Here is a 10,320-nt window from a genome sequence, read left to right on the forward strand (position 1 = left end):
AACACAGAAGTGGATTCTCACAGTCAGCTATTGGATGGATCACACGGCCCCCATTGTAGGAGCTAGAGAAATTACCCAAGGAGCTAAAGGGAACTGCAACCCTATAGGTGGAACAACAATATGAACTAACCAGTACCCCAGAGCTCTTTTCTCGAGCTGCATATGTATCAAAGATGGCCTAGTTGGCCATCACTGCAAAGAGAGGCCCATTGGACTTGCAAACTTTATATGCCCCAGTACAGGGGAACCCCAGGGCCAAAAAGGGGGAGTGGGTGGGTATGGGATTGGGGCGGGTGGATATGGGGGACTTTTGGGATAGCATTGAAAATGTAAACGAGGAAAATACCTAATAAAAAAATAAATTAAATAAAAAAAATTTTATGTAATTACAAGTCACTGAATCCTTCATACCATCTGTGCTTTCTAGATAACATCTGTATTTCAAAGTACCACCAAAAAAGCAGCCATTAGCAGGGTGAACTTCTTAAGGTTAACTACTGCTGTGATGAAATGTCATCATCAAAAGCAACTTGAGAAGGAAAGGGTTCATTTACTTCCCAATTCTATATAAGTATTCATCATCAAAAGTGATGAGGGCAAAAACTCAAACAGAGAAAGAATTTGGACACAAGAGCTTATGGTGAAGCCCTGAGTCATACTTCCTAATGGTGTGCTCAATTTGACTTGCCTAGGCTGGTTTCTTGTAGAACCCAGGAGCAGAAGTCCAGGAATGGCACTGCACACAATGGGTTATAGCCTCCCACATCAATCTTTAACTAAGGAAATGCGCTGTAGCCTAATATTATGGAAGCATTTTCTCAATTGAGATTCCCTATATTCAAATAACTCTAGCTTATGTCAAGTTGGCATAAAATTAGGCAGCATAATATATGGATGTAGAGGAAAACTATTATGAAAATATCTCTTACATTCTAAGAGACTGGAACTTTTGTTGTGCTCCACTGCTAGAGTTTAAAACAGTATTTTGAATTCCCTTTACAATGATGTTCTACTATGGGCTGAGCCTGTTTGCTTAACCTGCGTTTAAGAGAACAATAAAATAAGTAGCCTTACTTACTTTGAATTTCCCACATTAAGAATTTCCCCCATTACTAAGTAATACTGAAGAAAATAATTTATATTATACATTAAATCAGATACTATTCTATGTCACTTATCCTGATAACAATTTGTATGTATGTATGTATGTACGCATGTATTAAGTAAATGCTGAACATGGCAAAGGAGTTGAAAAATATCCACCATAAATATTGACAGCAACATACAGATAATTCTTTCTTTTTTCTTTTTTTCTTTTAAAATATTTTTATTAGGTATTTTCCTCATTTACATTTCCAATGCTATCCCAAAAGTCCCCCACACCCTCCCCTCCCTACTCTCCTACCCACCTACTCCCAATTTTTGGTCCTGGCGTTCCCCTGTATGGGGGCATATAAAGTTTGCATGATCAATGGGCCTCTCTTTCCAGTGATGGCCGACTAGGCCATCTTTTGATACATATGCAGATAATTCTTGATGTTGTTAGTTTGCTTGTTATCTGGGCCATGTGGAGGCTGTAACATGTGAAACTCTGTTAAAGACTTCTGTGACGTATACTAGTTATTTCCTTCATTATACTATCAGATCAGACAAAAACCAAATCAACAGGGTAAAAAGCTCATTGTTGGATATTTGAGATTCACTCACCATCCTCTGACCTTTAAAATGCTTAGGAAATAATTCTTTTATCTACCAGCAACTTCTCTGTAAGTTCAAGTTGGCTCTAATCTATACCTGTTACTGTTTGTGGTACTCATTTCAGGATAAAAGCATGTATAAAATTCTTGGGTTTCTACTGCAACTGGGTTTCCACCTCCACCACTAGCCTGTTCCAGGATCTCTTTTGAGACCCTGATCATGACACATGGTCAAGACCTTCAATTTCTCCCCATGACTCCTTCAAACCTGATGTTTCTACTGTAAATGAGGCTGCAGCTTCACTCATTCCCTTTCTTTAGAATTCTAACCCTTCCATAGAGTATCGAGCTTCAGCTTCTCTTCCTGAACCCAAAGCCTTCAAATCTGGTAATCCTGTGTTTGACATTACAATGTTCATAGAGACTACCCAACCCAGGATCCATACCATAATCAGCCACCAAATCCAGACACTATTGCATATGTCAGAAAGATTTTGCTGAAGGGACCCTGGTATAGCTGTCTCTTTGAGGCTATGCCAGTGCCTGGCAAATACAGAAGTAGATGCTCATGGTAATCTATAAGATGGAACACAGGGCCCCCAATAGAGAAGCTAGAGAAAGTACCCTAGGAGCTGAAGGGGTCTGCAACCCTATAGGTGGAACTACAATATGAACTAACCAGTACTGCCAGAACTCATATCTCTAGCTGCATTTGTAGCAGAAGATGGCCCAGTCGGCCATCACTGGGAAAAGAGGACCCTTGGTACTGTAAACTTTATATGCCCCAGTACAGGGGAATGCCAGGGCCAAGAAGTGGAAGAGGGTGGGTAGGAGAGCAGGGCAGAGGAAGTGTATAGGGAAATTTCGGGATAGCATTTGAAATGTATATAAAGAAAATATGTAATACAAAATAAATAAATATAAAAAAATTAAATAAAATGAAGAAAAATTTTCTGGAAAAAAAAGAGATGAAACCTTTTCTGCCTCTGGAACACAGATTCTGTGTACTGACAGGGAAAATAGTTTCCAAGAAGATATTGCCTCAAATGATGTCAGTTTCATTTGTATCAGGGCTGATTCTTCTGCCAAAGTTGACTAACACTGAATGTCCCAGCAAAGCAATTGTTTCACTTTATTGATTCAGTTGTTTTGTTAATCACAGCTTGATCTTCATTTCAATTTGAACAGAGGCACAGATTTTATTTTATTGAATATTTACTTTATTTATAAATGTTGTTCCTTTTGCTGGTTTCCCATCTGAAAACCCCCTATCCCCTCCCCACTCCCCCTGCTCACCAACCCAACCACACCCACTTCCTGGCCCTGGCATTTCCTTTCACTGGGAGCCACAGATTTTAATTCAAAATATTTAGCTGCTTCAACAAACTCTTTAAGGATTTATTGAAATTTTTCTTTGAATCATCACAAAGTAGGTTTTTATTTCTGTCTGCATTTCCCTGAATACTCTTTATTCTCCAAATTCCCACAGAACATCACTCTGAGCTCTAAGTACTGAATTGATTTGGCAGCCCAAAGCTTAATGCCACCACAATCCTTCCAAAAGCAGGTCATTAGGTATGTGACAGATATATTTCATGTACTTGACAGCAATTACTTCTGCCATTGTTAAGGTTTTAATTGCTATGACAAAACACCAAGATGAAAAGCAACTAGGAGAGGGAACTATTTACTTCACCTAATGGCTGGTATTGTATTATCCAGGGAAGTTAGGGAAAAAACTCAAACCAGTAACCTGGAGGCTAGAGAAGAAACAAAGGAGGAACACTGCTTACCAGTTTGCTCAGCTTGCTTTATATATACAAGGAAAATTTGGCCTGTGGGATGGGCCTTCTCATACCAGTCATTAATCAAGAGAATACTTCAAAGACTTGTTTATAGGCTAATCTTCTGGAGATCATCTAAATTAATATTCTTTCTTCCAACTATGTTAAGTATAAGCTAAGAGGACACAATCCAAACAAAAGTAGGGGTTAAGACTCTTTTCATTGCTCTTCAGAAAGTTGTTAATATCTTGTTCTCCCTCCTCCATGTATATATCACCTTTATGATATTGCTGCTTTGCAAGATCATTTCAGCATCTACAGTGGGCAGGAATTATGCCCTGGTCATTATGCATTGGTATTTCAGAATGAACTTCTTCTGATTTCACACTCCCTAGTCATCTTTCTGTTAAACTGATCACCCATTGCTGCCTAGCTCATGGCCCACCATCAGAATGTAAGCTTGCCAAAGGAACATCTACATTGTTTTATCTTCATCCACAGTACTCTACACAAAACAATGAAATATGTATGGAATAGAAAATCAAGACATCTTTGTAGTTGTGAAAGGAATGGGCACCCATGTGCTGGCAAACAGCTTCCACTCACATATACACTCATTCAAACAGACAAAAACATATGCACAAAAGCATATTATCTCTCTCATTTCCTCTCTGTTTCTTTCCCACTTGCCCTCCTACACACACTCTGTATCCTCTATCCTCTTCTTGGGAAGAGTAAAGAATTCACAATAAATAAAAAATACTTGTAATAAGTTTTTTAAATGTTTTCTGCATAAGAGCAATGCCATCACTAACTCAGTTTACCTTTAAAGATAGGACAGTTTGTTTCTTTTATGTCCTTGCTACAAATTACATTGGATGACCAACAGCAAGTGTGTGTGGAGGATGGTTGTGCAGAGGAAGCACTACAGAATAAAGCCTATTTTAAATTGCAGGCCTATGAGGGATTCAATTCTACTTGTCCTTGAAAAAGGGAAGGGACAGCATGTTGGATAATAATTGCTCTGTCTTCCTTAAAGGCAGAGCACTTGGCCTATAGGACATTGATTCATCTTGAAATTGCATCTCTTTCAGCCCCATGGCATACTTCACTCTTGAAATTGACATGGAACAAGAAGAGATGAATGTGTAAAGGCTGTGGAGCCCTGAGGCTAATATCGATGAGACAGTGTTCTTGGAAGATTTGCTCCCTGTAGATTTGCTCCATCACAGAAATGGCATCCTAGGACCACAGCAAGTTTCCAAACTATTTGTATAATCAACCCACAGTAAGTGACATTTATCCTGCTTCAAGAAGGAAAGGAAACATTATACAGTTCCAGAATTAACGAACTGTGCCCTGGGTGAAGCTAGCTATGATTCCATACACAGAACCATTTATTTAAGCATCTTTAGCATACAGAATTTCAGCCCATATATCTGTTCACTTTTTAATTATTTAATTTAATTTTTTTTTGCCAAGAACTCACACTAAATTTTTTGATGTCTGCAGCCAAATGCATATTTCCTATTTCTGAATAACAGATATTTTCTGTCTCTATGAGCCAAGTTGGTGTTTGCTGTCCCTCCATACCAATGAACTATTCCTAGCCCTGTATACCAAGTAGAAATTTCCCATCCATACACTTTATTACTCTGGAAAAAAATTCCCTATGTCTACAACAACTTGTAAATTCATTTTTCACTGTGATAAGGTTAAATGTTATTTTTGTTCCCATTAAGAAACACTTATCTAGAAAACAAGATTCAGTCTCCACCAACTATTTTGCCTATCACAACCAGCAACATATCTGCCAGCACGTATTCATCAGTACTTCTGCCACATGTTTAAATCCTATACACTTGTCTACCTCTATGCAGAGACAACCAGAGGGCCATTTTAATGGGTCAAGTCCATGCTAGGTGGTGGTGGAGCATACCCTTTATCTCAGCATTCAAGAGGCAGAAGTAGAGGCAGGCAGAACTCTGCTTTCAAGGTCTGTCTAGTTTACAGAGTGAATTCCAGCACACGTGAGTTCCAGGGCTACAGAGACACCCTGTCTTGAAAAGAAAAGAAAAGAAAAGAGAAGAAAAGAAAAGAAAAGGAGAAAAGAAAAGAAAAGGAAAGGAAAGGAAAGGAAAGGAAAGGAAAGGAAAGGAAAGGAAAGGAAAGGAAAGGAAAGGAAAGGAAAGGAAAAAGGAAAGGAAAGGAAAGGAAAGGAAAAAGGAAAGGAAAGGAAAGGAAAGGAAAGGAAAGGAAAGGAAAGGAAAGGAAAGGAAAAAGGAAAGGAAAGGAAAGGAAAGGAAAGGAANGAAAGGAAAGGAAAGGAAAGGAAAGGAAAGGAAAGGAAAGGAAAGGAAAGGAAAGGAAAGGAAAGGAAAGGAAAGGAAAGGAAAGGAAAGAAAACAGAAGAAAACAAACAGACAAAAATATTTGGACCAAGTCCAAAATTTGAAAATAGATATCTTAGAACCAATTAGGTCTGTCCCTGTAGTTGTTTAAATTTTCCTATAGGCTGAGGTATCTATTGGAACATGTAGTCAATATAATTGATGGCACTGTTTTTCAAGTTTAGGAAATGTGGCTTCACTGGATTAAGTATGTCAATGGAAGCTGGCTTTGTGGGTTCATAGACTTGCCCTTCATTCAATTGTGTGTCTCTATTTCATGATTTCATTTTAATATTTGATATCTCAGTGTTTCCACCACCACACCTGCCATGAACTATTATCTGTCCAAGGGCCATAAGCCAAAATAAACTTTTTCTATGAGTTGTTTTCTGTCATGGTGTTCAATCACAGTAACAGTACAATAGATAATACATCCCCAGAGGCAGTGTGTGTGCATGTTCTTCTGAATTTTGTCTTCGAGACACTGCCAAAGCTCTCTGAGAACAGTGTTTTACCTCTGGGAATAAGTCTAATATCTTTGTTCAACTGTAGCTTTAAAAAAACCAATATCCTCAATGAGAAAATTCTCTGTAAACCTAGTGTCGAGGATCAGCCTCAGGTTGGAGAGAGAATCCTATGGAAGGGATATTTGGGAGCAGCAAAAGAATGACACAAAGTCAAGTTTGGGTACAAGCAGACAACTCTGTGTCCTGCTTTAGCTGGATCTCCAGACGGCTATGTAGATAGCTCTGATCTTGCAGATAAGAGCTCAGTCATTTATTTACCTATCATTTCAGATATATCCCCCAGGTTCCCTTTTGATTATCTCACAAATTATTTTATTGTTTTTTAATCTTAGCCCTTAAATCTGAGAAAGAGAAACCAAGTACATTAAAACAAAACAAAACAAAAACAAAAAACAAACCAACAAACAAAAAACCCCATAGCAAATGAATTCAGAGATCTGCCTGCATTTGTAAGCACAAACAATAAGTTTAGCTGACAGGGATTATATCCTGAGATTACCATTCCCACCAAACATAGACCTAAACTCAGTCTGTCCCAGGCTGATATCGAATTTGGAAATCTTCCTGCCTTTGTATCTTTCTGAAAAAATGGCTCATTTTTACAGCTGCCTTTGTTCTTTTAGGTACATGAAGCCCCTCTACAGTTCATATTGCATCCTTATATTTTCCATAGTTGAGAAATTATAGATTCTTGAACTCATGTTTTCCGAGTTCTTTTCCAAAGCCTAAAGGGTATTGTGGATTTGGCCTAAAGCTTGTATTATGTAATTTGTGTTCCAAAAATACCATGAGAATTCATATGTAAGAAACTGAGGGTCCCTGTTTTCAGTTGGTTCTGATTGGTAACTAAAGTTGCTGGTGGCCAGTGGCTAGGAAGAAAGACAGGGGCAGGATTTTAGAATTTGTAGGCAAAGGAACCAAGTGAAGAAGTAGTATCGCCATGTCAGGAAATGAATAAGATGAAGACTTGAGATCTTTAGACACTAGTATACCCATTATGTAAGAGCTGGGGAAGAGCAGCCCCAGGATGACCTCCTGATTGGGTGAAGGGTAGCAAAGATGGAATACAGATTTTAGTAAGCAATAACTGAGGAGTATCAGAGAAAAGACATTAGCAACATGGACTTTTGGGAGTGGCCCAGCCATTGAGTTATGTAAGGCATATTAAATATATGTCTGTATTTGTATGTCTTTCATTTGGGAATCCAGAACACTGGGACAGATAGCAAGGAACTTATGATGCCAGGGCAATTTTGAGTAGTGTTAATCACCTACAGAAGATCACAGAGCTTAGTATGTTGCTGAGGAACACCTTCTTGCCTCCCAGAATCAAGCTGTCTCTCATTTTTATGGAATCATTAAGGTTTCTGAGTGGGAAATCAGGAAAGTGGATAACATTTGAAATATAAATAAATGAAATATCCAATAAAAACAGCTAAGCATAAAAAAGAAAGAAAGCAAGAAAGCGAGAAAGAATAATTATTTAGGGTTATAACCCAAGACATATTTGTTCACATTGTTTTGGGGGACTGCTATGGCAGAACATCATGGTAGAAAGTTCATGATAGAGAAATGTAGTAAGTCCATTTTCTAAAAGCAACACAATATCCCAGTGACATCACAGACCTTATAAGAACCTTAATCTGTAGGTGTAGGACACATATTTGTATTGAAGTGCTGGTATTGCATCTGTGGTGGTGTTCAGGAAGTTTTTACTGAATAGTAGCAAGTTCCCAAGATTATTTTGGTTACAACCCTTATAAACACAGGCAGAGGCTTATGTGTTCTTCATGTACATTGTCATTCAGAATTCACTACTTAATCAAAGTGCCCCATGATCATGAACTAAATATATATTACCACTAGCTCTTTCCCCATGTGGCCTTCCTGCATAACTCACAAAAGGACTGTTGTATTGTGTAACTGCAGGAGACAGCTTTTACATATCTATGAGAAAGACAGTTATCCGTTAATAATTTATCAAGACAAGCTTCACACTCACATAATAAAGGAATTATTCATTGCTGCTTTAATGGGAAATAGTTCTGAACAGAACCTTCTTTTCTATTCTTCATTGCTTGGACTTTAAGTTGCCATAATATTTGCAATGAAACAAATGCCCCCAAATGGAATCATGTAAAGAAGCCAGGGAGATGCTTTTTAAATTCTGTCACACTCATCCCAAAGATATTAAAATTATCACCCCCTCCCCATTAACAAACACTTTTAAAATATGTACCTAAGCTAGAGGCAAAGGAATATTATTTTACACTTTGTAGGAGGATAGATGCTAAATTGATCTTTTAGATGATAGAAATTGCCAATTTTCCAATTAAATTTTTTTTAAAAATTTAAAATATTTATTATTAGGTATTTTCCTCATTTACATTTCCAATGCTATCCAAAAAGTCCCCCATACCCTCCCCCCTACTCCAGTACCCACCCACTCCCACTTTTTGGCCCTGGCGTTCCCCTGTACTGGGGCATATAAAGTTTGCAAGTCCAATGGGCCTCTCTTTCCAGTGATGGCCTACTAGGCCATCTTTTGATACATATGCAGCTAGAGTCAAGAGCTCTGGGGTACTGGTTAGTTCATAATATTGTTCCACCTATAGGGTTGCAGATCCCTTTAGCTCCTGGGGTAATTTCTCTAGCTCCTCCATTGGGAGCCCTGTGAACCATCCACTAGCTGACTGTGAGCATCCACTTCTGTGTTTGCTAGGCCCCGGCATAGTCTCACAAGAGACAGCTATATCAGGGTCCTTTCAGCAAAATCATGCTAGTGTATGTAATGGTGTCAGGGTTTGGAAGCTGATTATGGGATGGATCCAGGATACGACAGTCTCTAGATGGTCCATGCTTTTGTCACAGCTCCAAACTTTGTCTCTGTAACTCCTTCCATGGGTGTTTTTTTTTTCCCAATTCTAAGAAGGGGCACAGTGTCCACACTTTGGTCTTCGTTCTTCTTGAGTTTCATGCGTTTAGCAAATTGTATCTTATATCTTCGGTATCCTAAGTTTCTGGGCTATTATCCACTTATCAGTGAGTACATATTATGTGAGTTCCTTTGTGATTTTGTTACCTCACTCAGGATGATGTTCTCCAGGTCCATCCATTTGCCTAGCAATTCATAAAAAAGACATAGACTAACAGACTGGCTAACCAATTTAATAATTCTTAATGAATGTTTTCATATATATATCACATTTAGAGCAGGATATCACTTCTGTTTCTATCTTCTTTTTTTTTTTTTTTGCTTAATCAAAAATATTTATTTAATACAGCTAATGTAGTAGAAACTGTGATCATTGCTACAGTTACAGTTCCCCCACATGAGATTTGTAGTTAAGGAACAGAGATAAGGAAGTCCAGGCAGTTTCTGTCAGGTAAGAACTGAGGGGACTGTAGAGAGGATGGGCGCTAATGACACCTGTACACAGTCTTTCCTTAGGGAAAGTATAGATTGATTAGAGTCCTACAAAGACAGAAAATGCTGGCCAGACTGCACTCTCACTAGCAATGAGTATTTCCTTTCCCTGAATCCTCACCAGCATTAATATTGGACAGTTTGACTGGCATAAGATGAAATCTCAAAGTAATTTTAATTTGAGATTCGTTGATAGCTAACAGTGTTGAATATTTTCAAATGTCTTCAACTATTTTTGTTTTTGGTTGAGAACAAAATTTGTTTCTATATTCCATTTTTAATTGAGTTATTTGTTTTCTTTTTAAAATTTTTTATTAGGTATTTTCCTCGAATAACATTTCCAAAGCTATCCAAAAAGTCCCCAATACACTCCCCCACCACCACCACTCCACTACCAACCCACTCCCACTTTTTGGCCCTGGCGTTCCCCTGTACTGGGGCATATAAACTTTGCAAGTCCAATGGGCCTCTCTTTCCAGTGATGGCCGACTAGGC

Source organism: Mus caroli, chromosome 1 (genome assembly GCF_900094665.2).
Source record: "Mus caroli chromosome 1, CAROLI_EIJ_v1.1, whole genome shotgun sequence".
In the NCBI taxonomy this organism is placed as follows: domain Eukaryota; kingdom Metazoa; phylum Chordata; class Mammalia; order Rodentia; family Muridae; genus Mus; species Mus caroli.